Source organism: Felis catus, chromosome D4 (assembly GCF_018350175.1).
Source record: "Felis catus isolate Fca126 chromosome D4, F.catus_Fca126_mat1.0, whole genome shotgun sequence".
In the NCBI taxonomy this organism is placed as follows: domain Eukaryota; kingdom Metazoa; phylum Chordata; class Mammalia; order Carnivora; family Felidae; genus Felis; species Felis catus.
Genome location: NC_058380.1, coordinates 1,861,913 through 1,880,254, shown reverse-complemented (window position 1 = coordinate 1,880,254; position 18,342 = coordinate 1,861,913). Strand labels below are relative to the sequence as shown.

Sequence of the window (18,342 nt, the reverse complement as noted above, 5' to 3'; positions counted from 1 at the left end):
TTGGAATAGCGCAAACGTGGGCCAAAGTCCCAGCTTCTGTTTCCCAGGACATACCCTTGGGGCACAGACGCCATGTTCAATTAGATGGCCACAGGGAAGTGCTTTGGAAGGGCTGGGTGGCAAACAGAGGGGGAAGCAGCAGGAAGGACATGTATCCCTGGGCACGAGCGGAAGGACCTGCTGGCCACGCAGGCCAGCCTGCAGTGATGCTTGGGTTCAAGGTGGAGTTTGTGCCACAGCCTGGCCCCGGCCTCCCCGCCTGTTCCCCATGCTCACGGGGGCACGGCTGCCTGGAATGCCTGTCCCCTCTTTGTCTGGCAGGTCCTCATCGGTCAGATGGCACTTAGACCTGACCTTCTCAGAGAGCCCTTTTCTCGCCATGCAGTCTGAGCCTCACGCTTTGATCACACCTAGGTGTCTCTGAGACTGGCCTGTGTGTCTGCATTTTCACCACAGTGTCCCCATCTCCTAGAACAGGGTCCCAGGCACACAGCAGGTGCCCAGTCTCTTAGTGTGGAATTAAAAGGGAAGAGACAGGGCTGTTCACAGTGCTGGAGCTGAAGGACACCGATGGTGGAGAGGTCACAGTGGAGTCCAGGTCGTGAGGACCATGACCAGTAGACAACGTGGAAAAGAAGAGTGAGCAGGGGACATTGAGTCCTCAGAAGACCTGCAAACTCCCACCAGACCCCAGAGGCCCAGTGTCCCTGAGGCCCTGCTGTCCCAGATCCCACTGCTGGTCCACACCTCTCTGCAGGCAGCCTCAGGACAGAACCCACTCTCCACCCTCATTTGCTGGTGGCCTAGACTCCAGATAAAAAGAACACACTCCTGGGAGCATCGCGTGACGCCGTCAGAGCCCAGCCCAGCTTGCCCGTGGGCCTCCCTGCTTCTCAAAGCTCAGACTCCTCAACCTTCCTCCTGGGTCCCCGCCTTGGTGGGCCCAGGTCTTAGCCGAGTTCCAGGGTGTGGTGATCAGGATGAGCGAGAGGAAGATGTCTGCGCAGTGCCTCCAGGGGGCCCCCCACTCCCCACTCTGCCTGAGGCTCCAGGGGCCTCCCGCTTTCCTTGCATGCCTGCTGGAAAAGTGCCTGCCTGGGGAGTCACAGCGGGTGGGGGAGAGCCTGGGCTTGGTGGACGCCCCTCAGCGTCCCTGGGCTGGAGGGCCAGTCATATCGGTTATTATATGGTCCACCTCCACCAGAGGCTGCAAACTGGTGATAGCTGGGAGGTCCCATCTGGTTCACAGAAGGGCTTTGTTCCGCCCACGCGATGTTTTAAATCTATTTTTAATTAGCTGACAGCTTTCAAAAGAATCAAGACATTTAACATAAAAAATCTGGATTTCTTGCTTTTCTCAAAAAAACTGGGATCTCTGGCTACACTCAGCCTACATTCCAACAGGACAATCTTTCCTTTATGTGCAGCGTGGGCTCTGCTATTTGTCACAGTCCCCTCACCCCCACCCCCATCCCGCCTGCTTCACTTTCATTATGAGCCTGGCTCCATGGTCATCTATGCACTCACCACCTCCTCTTTGGGGCACTGCGCCGGCCCCACTTGGGTCTAGGCCGAGCAGAATCCTTTCCTGGGAATGTATTAAAACAAGAAGAGAGTGAAGAGACCCCCCCCCCCCAGCTTCATACCCCAAGCTACGATGAGGGGAGAAAACAAGCGAAACAAGCATTGAGAACAGAGAAGAGAGACAGGGCCGAGTCCCGGGTCCGTCATCCCCAAGGCCATGCCATCCTGCCCCTGTGTGTTTCCCTTCTGGTTCCCAACACCAGCCTGGGGGTGGTTTCTGTCGTTTGCAGCCAGTCCGGAGTAAAGAGGTAGCAGAAGGAGGGGGCTTGAGAAAGACACTCGGACCCCGTGTTGCTGTGATTTTGGACAAATCTCAGATCTCCCTCCCAGTTTCTTCATCTGCCCCATGGGGGCTCCACTGCTAACCCCCTGAGGTGGATGGGGCTCTGATAATGTCATGTGCAGGAAGCTTAAATGCGATGCTTGTGCATAAAAGGATTCCACAAAGACTGAATTTTATGGCCAATGTTTAGCTAAAACCTGGTGGGCTAGAATGAAGAAGAGCCCCCTCCCTCCTGAAGAAGGTAGCAGTGTTCTTTAAAGAGACATTTCAATGTCAGTGCCGCCTTGGAAGACTCCACCCCAGGCCTCCGCCCAAAGGACTGGGATTTGCCCCATGCCCTGTCTAAGGACTGTGTCATCTTGGGCTGGTTATCTAAATTCATGGGGCACCTGGGGGGCTCAGTGGGTTAAGCGTTTGACTTCGGCTCAGGTCATGATCTCAGGGTTCATGGCTTCGAGTCCTGCGTCGGGCTGTATGCTGAGAGCTCAGAGCCTGGAGCCTGCTTTGGATCCTGTGTCTCCCTCTCTCTGCCCCTCCCTTGCTTACGCTCTGTGTCTCTCTCTCAAAAATAAACAAAAAAATTTTTTTAAGTAAAATGAAATAAATTTTTGGACCCTGAGTTTGCTCCTATAAGGTGGAGATAACAATTCTCATCTCTTTCAGTTATTTTGAGAATGGAATTAACTCATTAGCAGAAAGTGTGCCTCATAGTTATGCAGAGCCTTCGACAAGCCGTAGTTATGTTGGTGGACGTGTAAAAACCCCGGGCAAGCCAGCCAAAGGCTTCACTCGTGGGGAATCACTGCCACTGAGATTTCTAGTCTCCGAGGCCCAAGTGAGCAAGGAAAGTCATCAGAGCACAAAGCCGTTCTGTTCAGCTGTGCCTAGAACCCCCTCGTGCAGCACTCACCCCACGGCCACGCCAGCGGCCCCCACAAGTCGAAACCTCCCGAGTCAGCTCCAGACAACGAGCTGTGAGAGCAGATTTCTATTTAAAAAAACAAGAAAAGGAAAAGTTTTGGATGGTCAGTTAGCAACATGAGGCCCCGAATCGAGAGAGAAACCACAATGTGGAAACAATCTTTTCTCTTTCTTCTTAAGAAATAAAGCCTAGCAACCTTCAAGCTGCAGCCAAAATGATAAAAGCCGACATTTTGAGGCCGAAGGACCACGTTATACAGTTGGTTCCTAGATGTGGCCTCGCTTCCCCGTGCCGAGGACACGCCGGTGGGGCGGTCTCTTTATCTGGTTCTGGCATCGTGCCTGACGTGGCCTCGCACGGTGTCCTCACACCCTCGCTGAGAGGAGTGGCGGGTCAGGAGCTGGCCAGCACTGGGTCAGTGTCAGGGGCGACAGAGGCAGCGAGGTCTGTTCCTTGGATGAGCTCTTGAGAATAACGCCCGATGGAAATAGCGTCCGTGGGGGTGTGGGGGGTGGGGAGGAACCTGGGGGGACACAGAGCCCTCCACGAGCCTCTGCATCTCCACCTTGACCTTTTATGCTCATGGAGAAACCGCACCGGGTTCGAGTGCTGCCAGGGGAGCGTCTTCATCCGCCGGCCTAGCTGCCGGGGTGCGTCAAGTTCCCGGGCAACCGGCTGCCTTTCCGAGGTGGCTCTCCAGCACGTAAGCAGGCTGTCTCCAGCGGCATCGATCGTGGCCCGCGTGTGGGTGGCACTGGCCCGGAGCTCCCGGATGAGCCTCTCCGTAGCCTGGGCACCTGCTTCGTGGCATCGCCTCGGCCTCTTGACCTCCCCGGAGCCAGGGACTCCCTCCCGGGTGTGGCTGGCACGGATGGTCACCGGCCCAGCACCCACCTTTCACCCGTTTCCTACCTGAAGAACCCTGAGCCCTGCCTGCAATGTGTAGACAACTACAAATACTCTCTTGGCTTCCCGCTTCCCTTGCAGTTAGGGGTGACCAGGCGTGCAGCAGAAGCAGAAGTAGGAGTCATTGGGTGGGGCCTCTGGGAAAGGGCTTAAAGAGGGGCGGGTGCCTGCAGGGCCAGTCTTCACCCTTGTTTCCCATTCCTCATCCGTCCCGCCGGGCCGTGTCGGTGCCCACATGGATGCCCACGTGGGTGCCCACGTGGGGCAGCACCTTGTGACCGTGTGTGACAGGGCACACCCAGCACTGAACAAGAGGGCAGAGCACCCAGGACCCTCTGGATGTCTCCGTAAGAAAACAGAACCCTCACTTTTCAAAAGCCACGGCTCATGGGTTTTTATTATAATCAAATGCAGATCCTTGTTGAAAGAGTGGCAAAAAAATAGAAGAATGCGCCCAAATAATTTTGAGGGGAATGAACCTCAGCCCCACCCGCTGTGATAGTTCTGGAAACAGTCACAATCTCCTGCTCTGGGATGTCCGCGGCCACAGCGCCTCCCTGTCTGGTCCCCCTGTCAGTCACCCGCTGGTCCTGTGAACCTCAGCCCCGGGTCAGCTCTGGGACTAGTCTTCCCTTGCAGGAGGCGTGGTGACATCCTACAGACCCTGGCGTCATCTGGGATCTAATGTCTGCATAGTCCAGTGTCTGAGACTCCTGCTCGTGGAAAAGGGATCATGGGTTCTGGAGGCAACGGCGTCAGAGGACGGTTCCCTGGGCTGCCGACCACACCGCACACGATGGGCGCCACACATGCTGAGCTCGCCCTACCCGCACCTCCCCCTGACTCCGGCAGTGGCGGGTTCTTGCACCTGACACGTTGCTACAGGTCTTGTGTGTCACCGTAGGTCACCCTGGTCACACATCCTAACATCATATGCCAACCTGGAAATGACATGACTCTCCCCTGCTGAGAGCACACCAGGAGTCGCCGGTCCGAAGCCGTTTGCAGGTTGCCCGTCGGGCGGACAAACAGATATGCCTGCCATCCTTCTTCGCCATTCGTCACCTGCCCCGCGGTGCCAAGGGGTCTTATTTGCCCCACTGGGCTGATCCTCCTGAGGGCAACCAACGTGGACAGACAGGACACGTACACATGTATACACGGGTCCCGGGTGCTGACGGACCTGGAGAAAGACGGAAGGATGCGCAGCCAGTGGGGGCAACAGCAGAAGGTCCGGGAGGAGGCGGCCCTGGGCTTGCGGTGCTCTGGGAGGGCGTCTCGGAGATGCTGTCCACCAAAGACAGGACAGAACGATGGTCGAGCAGTGGTCTCGTCTGAGGGAAGGCTGTCCAGGCAGAAAGGCCACGGGGACAAAGGGAGCCGTCAGGCCATGAGGCTGAGACGCGGCCCGGCTCAGAGGGCGGGTGTGGAGGGTGGAGGGCCAGGGGGGCCAGACTGTGGATTCATTCGCAGTATGTGGACCCCCCCACCCCGCCAGCAGGTGGGGATTTTGAACGTGGGAACGGCAGAAGCCGGCTGTTAGTGGGAGTCACTGCAGTGTCCGGGCCAGAGAGGGTGGGCTGCCGGGGAGGGGACATGTCTGGTGAGGGAACAGGGGGCGCAGCGAGGCCGGAGCACTGCTGGGGCAGCGGCAGAGGCGAGCCACAGAAGCGGGGACAGCCGGGAGAGGCCAAGCGGCCGTGCCCACTCTCACCAGTCTGGAAAGTGCTAGGGCCATGGACAGGAGGGTTTCCTGGGTGGGGAGGGGGCTCTCGCAGGCCAGAGAGAAAGCAGTGGGCAAAGAGCAGGCCAATGATCTCATCTGTTTCCGTCACGCACTTGGGTCTTGTAAGATTTTAAATCCCTCTTTCTGTTTCTCTTGACTTTTTAATATTAGTTTGGTAGTTCCTTCGCTTCCAGAAAACTTACAGTTCCATCCTACACAAGAAATATTAAATGCCACAAGTGGTGGGCTTTCTTACACTTGTCAAATGATCTATTTTGTGATAAATATAAAATGATGTATTTTCTAAGTAATTTAGGCTCCGTGTAGAGAACAGAGCCACAACTACAACAATAAAAAATGTAACACGGATTCCAACACTGAATGAGTCATCTGAATTTCTGTGTTTATGATAAGGAATAGGCGACACAGTAAGATCGTTTTGGAACCAGACCAAAACTCCCAAGGAGAAGCCCACGAAAGAACAGCCTTGCTTACTTATGTCCCCAACCCCTATCTCATTTAAAATACGACTGGATTTGGGGCACCTGGGCGGCTCAGTCGGTTGAGCGTCCGACTTCGGCTCAGGTCATGATCTCACAGTTCGTGAGTTCAAGCCCCGCGTCGGACTCTGTGCTGACAGTTCGGAGCCTGGCGCCTGCTTCGGATTCTGTCTGTCTGTCTCTCTCTCTCTCTCTCTCTCTCTCTCTCTCTCTCTGCCCCTCCCCCACTCATGCTCTGCTCTCTCTTTCAGAAATAAATAAACATTAAAAAAAAAAATACAACTGGATTCTCCCGCCGGGAGTGAGCTGGGAGTGGGACCACTTGGCATGTGTACCGTGTGGCCAGCACCCAGACCTATTGGTGTTTGTCCATCACCAACGAACTTCAGCTTAAAACATCGCTATTCCTCCAACAGAAGCGAGATGCTACTGGTTGACAAACACCCGGTGGTCAGCGCATGTGTCTGTGGCATGGCATCAGGGGCGTGAATTCACTGGGCGGGGCTTCCGTCTCACTCACTGTTGGATGCCCAGTGTCGAGCACCCAACGGGCACCCAACAGATGCAAACACCGAGATGAACGAATAAGGGAGGTGATGCTTTCTTTACTGATAATGCGACAGGCTCAGAGGAGTGCAGGAAACCCAGTTCTTTACTGAGTGTAACTGACATGCAGAAAGTATCCAGTTTGATAGGTTTCAAAACATATTTGATGAGTGGAAGCCATCACCACAACCACCATCATGAACACATCTATGCTTGTACCTTTGTAATTTCCTCCCGTCTGCCCGTCCGCCCGTCCTCCACCCGCCCTCCCCCAGCAGTCCCCGCCCTTCGGTCTCTAACTGCATGCTACTTTTCAGTTTCTAGGATTTTATATAAATGGGATCGTATTCTTTTTTGTCTGGCTTCTTTCACAGAGCAATTTTCAGGTGCATTTACAGGCTGCTGTGTCTTTCCATTTGTTTGTGCATTTGTCTGGATGTTTGGGTGGTTTCCAGTTGTTGTCTCTTGTAAGAAAGCTGCTATGAATATTCGTGTGCAAGTCTTTGTATGAATGTAGGTTTCCTTGCCTCTTGGGTTTTGAAACCTGGGATCGGAATGACTGGATCACACGTTCAACTTTTTAAAAAAACTGCCAAACTCTTTTCCCAAAGTGTTCATACCTTTTCACGTTCCCAGCAGCCAGGTATGAGAGCCCCCCTTCCTCCACATCCTCGCCAACACTTGGTGTCTTCCTAATGGTGCAAGTGGGATCTCACTGTGGCTTCTGTTTGCATTTCCCCCTATGACCAGTGACGCTGAGAAGCTTTTCATGTGCTATTTGCCGGTGAAGAGTCTGTGCAAACACTTAGATTGTTTTTATTGACTTGTTTGTTTTCTTATTGTTCAGTTTGAGAGTTCTATATATATTATTTATCTTTTTTTTCAACGTTTATTTATTTTTGGGACAGAGAGAGACAGAGCATGAATGGGGGAGGGGCAGAGAGAGAGGGAGACACAGAATCGGAAACAGGCTCCAGGCTCTGAGCCATCAGCCCAGAGCCTGACGCAGGGCTCGAACTCACGGACCGCGAGATCGTGACCTGGCTGAAGTCGGACGTTCAACCGACTGTGCCACCCAGGCGCCCCAAGAGTTCTATATATATTATTTATCTTTTGCCAGACATGTGCTTTACAATTTTTTTCTCCTGTTTTCTTCTACAAGTGGTATAGTTTCCGGTGTTTTCTATATACAGGTCTACGACCTATGTAGGGTTGACTTTTGCATGTAGTATGCATGGGTACTGGTTCATTTCTTTCTTTCTTTCTTTCTTTCTTTCTTTCTTTCTTTCTTTCTTTCTTTCTTTCTTCTTTTTTTCTTTCTTCCTTTCTTTCTTGTGCTCTCTCCTTCTTTCTTTCCCTCCTCCCTCCCTTCCTCTTTCCCTTCCTTCCTTCCCTTCTTCCTTCCCTCTTTCTTTCCACCTCTGTGCATACGGATTGCCAATGGTGCCAGCACTATTTGTTAAAAAAGCCATCCTTTCTCCACTGCATAACCTTTGCGGCTGTGTCAAAACTCAGTTGTCCATATATGTGTGGGTCTCTTTCTGGAGGCCCACTTGTCTATCTTTATGCAATATAATGCTGTTTTGATTACCCTCACTTCATAATAATTCTTGAACCAGGCAATGTTAGCCCTTCAACTTGCTTTTCCAAAACATTTTTGGTTTTATTCTAGAATCCTTGCTTTTCCATTTGATCACTAGAATAACTCTGTCTTAGAAACACCCTGGGGTGTTAAATGGGACTGCATTAACTTTATAGAGCAGTCCGGGGAGAACTGAACTCAACAATACGGAGTCTCCCTGTGCACAAACCACATATGCTTCCATTCATTTTGGTCCTCTGTATTCCTATCAGCAGTATTTAATAGTGGCTAGGGTAAAGATGTCACCTATCTTTTATACGATTTTTCCACAAAGCATTTTATATTCATTTCTTTGATGCTATTATAAATATTTAAATTAAAAAAATTTTTAATGGTTTGTTGCTAATTTTTGTATATTGATCTCGTAACTTTCAACATAGCTAAACCTCCTGATTAGTTCTAGTAGCTTGTATTTCCATATTTTTTTACACAGATGATGACATTATCTATGAAGAAAGACAGTTTTGCTTCTTCCTTTCTTATCTGGTTTTAAAATTTCTTTTTCTTGCCTTATTGCACTGGTTAGAACCTCCAGTACAATGTTAAGCACCTGTGACAAGAACAGACATTTCTGTCTCGTTCCTAGTCTTGAAGGAAAAACTTCAGTGTTTCAAGATTAAGTATGATGTTGGTGGAAAGTTTCGTAGATGCCTGTTATTGTTGCTTTATTCTGTGGTATAATGTGGTATTCTGTGGTATAATGGTAAATATATATTTGGTCTTTATCCTTGCTTCCTGGCATGAAGCTCCTAAAACTCTTTTTTTTTTAAGTTTGTTTGTTTGTTTGTTTAGAGAGTGTGTGTGTTCGAGTGAGTGAAGGAGGAGCAGAGAGAGAGAAAGAGAGGGAGAATCCCAAGCAGACTCTAGGCTGTCGGCGCAGAGCCTGTCACAGGGCTTGAACTCATGAACCGTGAGACCATGACTGGAGCCAAAATCAAGAGTTGGACGCTCAATGTATGAGCCACCTGAGTGCTCCACGGAGCTCCTAAAACTCTTGAAATTTCCTGGGTAATAGGTGTGATAAGGTCATCTTCATTATTCACAAGCTCCCTTCTACCAGATCTGACTTTACGCTAATGAGGTGACTCTTGGTGGACCCCTAGATGGCTTTAGGATGGGACTGGCTGCCAGAAAGGCCAAGCCTTGCCTAGTGGGTTGGAACTTCCAGCCCCACCCCTCCACCTCTGGGGAAGGGAGAGGGACCAGAGACTGAGGTCCATCATCAGTGGCCAATGATTTGATCATTCATCCCCCATGTGATAGGAGATCCATAAAAACCTCTAAATGACAGGATTCAGGGAGTTTCCAGATTGGTGAACACATCAGTGGTGCACCCAGAGAAGGTGTGGAAGCTTTGCGCTGTCCCACCCCTCAGCCCCAGCCCTTACCTTGCCCCGTACCATTGTATGGAATGTTCCTGAATTGTATCCTTACAATAAACTCATGAATGCAAATCAAGCGTTCTCTTGAGGTCTGTGAGTTGTTCTAGTGAATTATTAAAACTGAGGGGGGTGCACCTGGGTGGCTCAGTCAGTCAAGCGTCCAATTTGGCTCAGGTCATGATCTCACAGTTCATGAGTTCCAGCCCCGCATCCAGCTCTGTGCCGACAGCTTGGAGTCTGGAGCCTGCTTCAGATTCTGTGTCTCCCTCTCTCTCTGCCCCTCCCCTGCTCATGCTCTGTCTCTCTCTTTCTCAAAAATAAATAAACATTAAAAATTTTTTTTAAAAGACACCAGTTTCCTCATAAAAAAAAAATGAGGAGGGGTGTTATGGCGACTTCAGACTTTCAACTGGTGTCCAAAGTAGGGGTAGTCGTGGAGGACTGAGTGCTTAGCCTATGAGGCCTGAACTAACTCCGGGTAATTAGTGTCAGCATTTAGTTAGCGTCGGACACCTAGCTGGTGTCAGAGAGTCAGAGAATATGAGATTATTCCTAAACTGCTGAGTTTTTATCAAAATGGATGTTAAATTTTTTCAATTTTTTTCTGTTATGACCATATGATTTTTTTTTCTTACCTTATTCTTATAGGGAACTATATATTTTTTTGTTATTGTTGTTGGTTTTACTTTCGGATATCTGATTCATTTGGGGTTTATTCTAATGTAACGTATAAGGCATAGGTCTGATTTTCTCTTTTTCTAAATGTCCACCCAGTTGTTCTGGTGCCATTTATTGGAAAGTTTACCTTGGGCCCAGTGATGTGGGTGCCACCCTCACCGCATACTGCACTGTCACATATTCTCAGGTCTGGTTTGGGACTTTCTGTTCTGTAAATTGGCCTGTCTGTTCCGGTACCAGTACCGCAATTATAGAGGCTTCATAGTCTGTTCCAATATCTGGTAGGTCTAATCCTCCCTCAGAGCCTTTCCATTTTAGTGTTTTCCTGGCTATTCTTGCATTTAAAAATTTTTTCCATATGAACTTTCCGTATCAGTGTGTTCACTTTTGAAAAAAATCCCACTCGGCCCTGGTATATTATTATATTAATGTGGTGTTATGGTTTCTCTGCTAGTATATTTACTGTAATCGCACTGGTTATTTACAAGTAATAATTGTAAATTTTCCTTTTTCGATATTGTCTTTTCAGGATTATGTCTCATCATCTGACTTGCTTCATAAAAGGCACTTGAAAGTCTTCCCTGTTCTGCGCTCTGAAGCAAGTGGAAGATTTGGTAGAATTCTTTGGAAACAACGGGGCCAGGTGGTTTTGGGTGGGATGGTTTCTTGATAACTTTATTTTGTTGTACGGAAACTATTCTGCTTAAGCTTTCTCTCTCCAGTGGCATCAGTTATGTTAAGCTATTGTGTCTTAGGAAATTTTCCATGTCATCTAGATGTTACATTTCATTAAAAGTAGTCTTATATTAAAAAATATTCATTTGAGGGGCGCCTGGGTGGCTCAGTCGGTTAAGCGTCCGACTTTGGCTCGGGTCACGATCTTGCAGTTTGTGGGTTCAAGTCCCGCATCGGGCTCTGCGCTGACAGCTCAGAGCCTGGAGCCTGCTTTGGATTCTGTGTCTCCCTCTCTGTCTGCCCCTCCCCCACTCATGCTCTGTCTTTCTCTGTCTCTCACAAATAAATAAATGTAAAAAAATTTTTCTTAAAAATATTCATTTGAGGGGCGCCTGGGTGGCGCAGTCGGTTAAGCGTCCGGCTTCAGCCAGGTCACGATCTCGCGGTCCGTGAGTTCGAGCCCCGCGTCAGGCTCTGGGCTGATGGCTCAGAGCCTGGAGCCTGTTTCCGATTCTGTGTCTCCCTCTCTCTCTGCCCCTCCCCCGTTCATGCTCTGTCTCTCTCTGTCCCAAAAATAAATAAAAAATGTTGGAAAAAAAATTTAAAAAAAAATAAATAAAAATATTCATTTGATTCAATAGTTCTTTTTCCCTTCTCATTTCTTATTTCGTATGTTTTTATCTTTTCTCTCTTTCTTGATTATTTTATTTAGTGGTTTATTTTGGTATCACTTTAATAAATCAAGATTTTATTTTGTTAATTATATCTATTATTTCTCTATTCTAGCCATTTCTGCTATTATATCTATTAATTCACTTGTTTTTCCTTTTAGTTTATTTAGTTTTTGAGGTGAGAATTTAATTCCTTTATTTTCTTTCCATGTTACTGGCATGTGTTTAAGATTGTGTAGCTTCCTTTGATTATTCTTTAAAATGTATTATATAGGGGCGCCTAGGTGGCGCAGTCGGTTAAGCGTCCGACTTCAGTCAGGTCACGATCTCGCGGTCCGTGAGTTCAAGCCCTGCGTCAGGCTCTGGGCTGATGGCTCGGAGCCTGGAGCCTGTTTCCGATTCTGTGTCTCCCTCTCTCTCTGCCCCTCCCCCGTTCATGCTCTGTCTCTCTCTGTCCCAAAAATAAAAACGTGGAAAAAAAAATTAAAAAAAAAATAAAATGTATTATATAGATTCTGATATGCAGTGTTTTTATTATCGTTATGTTTTAGAGATTCTGTTAAGTTTGTTTTGTATGTGCCATTTCATTCAGTTGTTTAACTAAATTCTTAAAATTTCCAGGTAGAAGGCTTTCTTGCACTTTTGTTGTTAATTTCTTTTTTTTTTTTTTAAATTTTTTTTAATGTTTATTTATTTTTGAGAGAGACAGAGACAGAATGCGAGTGGGTTGGGGCAGAGAGAGAGGGAGGCACAAGATCCGAAGCAGGCTCCAGGCTCTGATCTGTCAGCACAGAGCCTGATGCGGGGCTCGAACTCACGAGCTGTGAGATCATGACCTGAGCCCAAGTCGGAAGCTCAACCGACTGAGCCACCCAGGTGCCCCTTTTGTTGTTAATTTCTATGTTAACTGCATTTTGATCAGAAAGTTTTATAATATTTTTTCTTTTTTATGAAACTCAGTGATATAATTTTTGTGTCCTAAAATAAGACCAATTTGTGTGACTATTCACTGTGTACTTGAAAAGAATGTTTTCCATTACCGAGGTGTCATATAAATATTTCAATAAGCTCTAGCGCGTTTATTACATTGTGTCGGTCTTCTGGAGCCTTAGTTTTTTGTACTGCAAATGGTATGTTAAGGTGTCCTATTAGTGTGATTCAAAAATTTGTCTTCGCATGTATATATATATATAAAAGCTATATATGTAATATGATGTATTAGCTCCCTCATATAGTTTTTGATTTGACGTGTAAAATTTTGAGAAGAATTCTTTCATCAGAGATCCTAAGGGATACTGGTTGTGGCTTTCTTTGCCTGGTTTTGGTTTCAGGGCAATGCTGGTCTTACAGAATGAATGGATGCATATCCCCATTTCTTCGATTTGGGGGAAGTTTGTGTATATTTGCTATTGCTTCTTCCTTGAGTGTTGGGTAGAATTCCCCAGTGGACCTGTGTGGGCCTGGGACGGTGTTCACAAATTTAACTTTAATAACCAAATAGCTATTCTTAAAAAATTTTTTTTCAACGTTTATTTATTTTTGGGACAGAGAGAGACAGAGCATGAACGGGGGAGGGGCAGAGAGGGAGACACAGAATCGGAAGCAGGCTCCAGGCTCTGAGCCATCAGCCCAGAGCCTGACGCGGGGCTCGAACTCACGGACCGTGAGATCGTGACCTGGCTGAAGTCGGACGCTTAACCGACTGCGTCACCCAGGCGCCCCAACCAAATAGCTATTCTTGCAGCTGATTTCTTCTTGGGAGATTTTTTTTTTTTTTTTTTTGAGAGAGAGAGAGAGAGAGAGAGAGAGAGAGAAGGGGAGGGGCAGAGAGAGAGGGAGAGAAAGAATCCCAAGCAGGCTCCATGCTGTCAGTGCCCAGCCCTACTTGGGGGTCCATCCCACGACCTTGGGATCATGGCCTGAGCCGAAATCAAGAGATGGATGCTTAACTGACTGAGACACCCAGGCGCCCCAAGGAGATCTTTGATAGTTGGTGCCCTTCACAGAATTTAACCTGAGTCGTGGGCTTATCGACATACAGTTGTCTGCAACAGTCCCTCATTATCTGTTGCCTCCTCATTCAGGGCCGCCTTCTGGAGGAAGCAGGGAAATGGACTGGTCTGAAGGCTCCCACGCACAGGCCGGGCTGACTTGGGCTTGTCTACCAGCTGCCCAGATGTGAGGTGGGAGGGAGGGGGACCTGTAGCTTACAGGTTCTCAGAAGTCAGACATCAAGCATGGAGTCTGCCCTTTCGTTATATTGTCTTTTCAGTGCCTGCAGAATGTGTAGTGACGCTGAGTTTCATTCCCGATGTGGGTAAAACTGTGTTCCTCCTGCCCTCTGTGCCCTTTCCCTGGGTAGCCTGCCCAAAGGTTTGATTCCATCCATCTTCTTGAAGACCTAGTTCTTGGTTCATTGATTTTCTCTGCTGTTTTGGTTTTCTGTCTCCTTGTTTTGTGCTTTGGTCTTTATTAAATTATTTTCTTCTGCTTACTTGGGTTTACTCTGCTCTTCTTTTTTTTTTTACATTTTTTAAAATGTTTATTGATTTTTGAGAGAAAGAAAGAGAGACAGACAGACAGAACATGAGCAGGGGAGGGGCAGAACCTGAACAGGCTCCAGGATCTGAGATGTCAGCACAGAGCCTAATGCGGGCCTTGAACCCACAAACCGTGAGATCGTGACCTGAGCCCAAGTCGGACACCTGACCGACCGAGCCACCCAGGCGCCCCTTACTCTGATCTTCTTTTTGTACTTTTTGACCGTGGAAGCTGAAGTGGTAGTTTCAAATCTTTACTCTTTTCTAATGTAAGTTTCGCACTAACGCTGCTTTAGTGGCATCCCTAACCCTGATCCGCTGTGTTTTCAGCCCATTCAGGATTCCTGGTAGTTTTTATTGTCTTCACGAATGCCAACATCTGTCTCCATTCTGGTTTGATTTGGATCTCGTTTTCAACGTGGGCCATATTTTCCTGCTTATTGCCTGCCTGATAATCTTTGATCGGAGGCCAGACAGGGTGAATGTTACCTTGTAGGATGTTGAATATTTTTGTACTTCTACAAGTCTTAAATTGTGTTCTGAATACAGTTGAGTGTGATCCTGTCAGTTCTTGCTCTCATCATCTGTTGGATGGGTCTGGAGCAGAGCTGGGCCTGGGGTTGAGACCTCCAGAGTGCTTGTCCTAAGGTCTCATGATGTGGGACCTTCTCCAGTCTCCTTTGTCGGAACAGGTGTCATTGTTGGGCCTGTTTGAGCTCTGGCACTGTCCCTCAATCCTTCCCTGTGGCTCCTTCCCCCACCTGAGGTGAGTTTCCCACAAACAAGTGTTTCCCGGGTGTCTGTCGGACCCTCACGGAACCCTCTGCAGGCCACTAGGTCTCTATCCCTTAGGAATTATCATCCTTCATTGCCTGAGGTCCGGTGTCTTGAAAACCATCGTTTCACGTTTTTCTGTTTACTTTGTTGTTACCGTTTCAGGGAGAAGGATAAATTCGCCCCGTAGCCCCATCTTGGCCAGATGAGGAAGTGATAAAACCAATTTTAACAAGCATTCGTTGGTATTGAGAAGATCTATGAAAATGTGGCTGACACAGAGATGTTCTCCCCAGATCCCCCTTCCCAGGGAGGACGTGTTGCCTGCTCTGGTGACGCCGGCTGGCAGCGGCCAGGTTCACACGCTTGCTCTCTGCTGTGCCCCTCATACAGCAGCCCGACTCGGCCCTACACGGGGTACCGTGAGGGGCAGCGCTGGCTCGAGTCCCCACCTGCGTCAGGGCCGTGTCAGGCCTGCTGCTCAGTCCGCCCTCCCCCTTCCATCTACTTCTTCCCATTCCACGTCTCCTACCCCAAACCCCGTCTCAGCTTCTGCTTCCGCAGAACCCAGCCTGCCGCCAGCCCTCAGGCGGCCGGTGGGGCCCAGATATTGGTCCCCAGGGGCCTCCGTAGCGTCTCTCGTCTACATGAACTGAAAGCTCACCCCTGGAATTTGTCTCTGAAAGACCATCTGGTCTTCAGCGTGTGTCTGTGTATCTGTGTGACTTAGAGGATTTTGTTCTCTTGACAAAAATGTATACAGAGATTAGTTCCCAAGACCTATATTGCAGGGGGGAAAGTCGTGAAATAAGAGAAATAGGCTGTAGAAGCTAGGATGCGCTCTATTTGTGCATCTCGTAAGAGGGTAACCGATGTCACCATTAAGTGACTATTTTTGGAAGCCCTCCACGCAATAGGAATTCAGCCATGTCTCAAGGCACGCCTTTCAGATCTTGACTAGTTTTGGGCCCAGTCAAGCTCTGGGGAATGCATCGTGTAATTTCTGCATCATTGCTATCAGCCTCGTGCCCCGAAGAGAAAACCATTTGAATTAAACTCAAACATGGCCCTGCCATTCACGCGGGGAAACCACCCGAGCCATGTGAGCCATACCTGTGCTGTGCACCACACTCTGGGATTTCGGCAGCACCGGGCGGGTGTCCTCAGCAAAGCTCCCCTTCCTCTCTGCACAGACATCAGAAGTCCTGGCCACCTGGTCCCGGCGAGACGTGTGGTCCCCAAAGGGCTGGCGCATCCCACGAATCAGTTCTTCATCACTGAGGCACCTCTGATTGACAAAAGAAAAGTCAATGATGCTTGCCTCCCTTCATGTCCCTGCTCTACGCTCTCAGGACCCGCCAAGCCGCAGGCCAGTGGCATGTTCGGAATATGTTCTTGAGCAGGTATCAAGGACACCCTGGCGGGCGGACAGAGGTCGTGGCAGTGGCGGGTGACCGGCCGCTTAGCAAAAGCACAGCACACACGCTGGGTCCTTGTGGGACCCTCACCACGACCACTTCAGATGTTACTGTGCAAGGTGGCCGGGCAGCTGCCGAGACGCTGGGTGACGCCCGCAGGGACACGCTGCTGGAAAGGGGCGGCTCTGGGATTAGAAGAGGGCTTTCTGACACCAACAGCAAGGTCCCTTCCACTCAGCCACGCCACGGCCACCAGGGGCTCGTGAGCAGGACCGACTGTGGTGAGCGTGGCCTGGTGTGGTGCCCGCCACTCGGCAGACGTTACACATGGGGAGGCTACCAAGGATCTCACGGGGCCCCCACAGTGTCCAGCCCACTGCAGGCCCGCGACAAGCTGGGCACCGCATGAGTGGAAGTGATAGGGGGCACCCTTCTCCCTCCCTCCACTACTGGGGGGCCTTGGGATCAGCACTCATGCCTGGGGGCGAGATAACCACCAGCCAGGACGCAGAACCACTGCGGATTTGTGGCAAATGAAACTGATTCTGGAAGGCAGAGTCCGACCACAGCGAACCGCAGGCTCTCCTCTTGCGCCCTGTCGCCGGCCTGTCCGGCCTGTCCCGGGAGCACCGTGAGTCCTCGCAGGAGGGGGGCAGCCGAAGGAACAGAGCGGAGGCCGCCGTGGCCTGGCGGCCCGGGAGGCCGGCTGAAGGCAGGGAGGCCCGGAGACACGCTGGCCCGCGAGGACGGGCCCCTGGTGCTCACACCAAGGGGCCGGAAGGCTCTCGGCCACGGCTGCGCACCCGGAGTGACCGCAGAGCCTGGAGCCGGAGCCGGGTCCCGCCGACCGGGGAGCAGTCACCGGCTTAGCTCCAGCCCTCGGTTTGCAAAGCAGCCTGCGGCTGGCGGGCAGGGCCGCGTGACCTGTGAACCCGAGGGCCCGTCCCCCAGGCCAGGGGCGTCACATCCGACTCGCACCTGAGTTACACCCGACACGGGATCATCCTAAAGTCAGGGCCAAGGGAGGCCTACCTGTCTCAATTGGCCTTCGCGGGCCCGTTAGCTGGAGCCCGGGACGCAGAGGACGTGGTTTTGCGTGAAGCCCGCTGCAGACGTGCGTGTACGCAACAACGTACGCAGCGGGGGCTCCTGCGACGCGCCGTGTGGACGACTCCCCGACCTCAGCCGCAGAAGCAGACTCGGCTGTCTAGACAGAGGAGCGGGAACCGGGGGAGGGACGGCCGCTCGGCTGGTCCCACCTCACCCACCCTCTCTCTCTCTCCGGGGTCCGAATGCGCTGCCGTTTCACTGTGACCCGTCGGGCCCCTCTGTGCGGGGCCGCTGCACACCCACTGTGGCCGCGTGGCCGACACCACATACGTCCCGTGGCCGGGCTCCGGCGTGAGGAGTGAAGGACGCGGTGGGCGTCGGCGCGGGAACGTCTTCCGCAAGCGCTCCTCTGCTCGCCTCCCGAGCAAACACCTGATCTCAGCCAGAAGGTTGCCGAGTGATCCGGCAGCTTGGCTAGCTCGGCGAGAATCCGCCGAAACTCCTAATTGGATGCCGGGTTCGCGGCCTCTCGGCGCTCCTCGCGCATCCGGGCGAGCTGACTGTGCGCCGCGGGGTGAAGGGCCTTGGGGGCCTCCTCAAACTTGTCTAGCACCTTTTCAGCCGGGATGTCTCTCCGCAACCCATTCCTTCCCCTCCCCCCCCCCCCCCCCCCAGAGAGACGAACTGGAACACAGAGAGGCGCGAGCCTGTGGCAGGTCCCCATCCCCAACCGTGACGTCGCTACGGGGAGGGGATAGGGCCCGCCAGCCTGCTTCCCGGGTGGCCTGCGTGCCTGCCTGTCCCCAGGGATGCCCACAGGTGACAATGACGCACAGGGGAGCGCAGGCAAGGAGGAACCAGGTCTCCGGGGTGACAGCGCAGACCAGGGCCGCAGCACCGAGAAGAGGGTGCCCGAACCAGGCACTGAGGACTCAAGTGTATTAACCACATCTTTCGTTTACTGTGTTTGGTGCTCTGGCATCTGGGGCCCTGCAGCCCCGTAGGGATGGGATAAGGCGTGGAGACGGGGAAGGACTCACCTGGG

The 18,342-nt window shown here is 50.9% G+C and overlaps 1 long non-coding RNA gene across 1 annotated transcript; it reads right to left on the bottom strand.

Moving 5' to 3' along the window:
* Nucleotides 1-4,071: 4,071 nt before the first annotated feature.
* On the bottom strand, nucleotides 4,072-17,953 carry LOC123381650. Its single transcript, XR_006588930.1, has 3 exons — nucleotides 17,280-17,953; nucleotides 15,943-16,117; nucleotides 4,072-5,040 (listed from the first exon to the last, which is right to left on the bottom strand). It is a non-coding gene; the product is annotated as an uncharacterized LOC123381650 (long non-coding RNA).
* Between the last annotated feature and the right edge of the window lie 389 nt (nucleotides 17,954-18,342).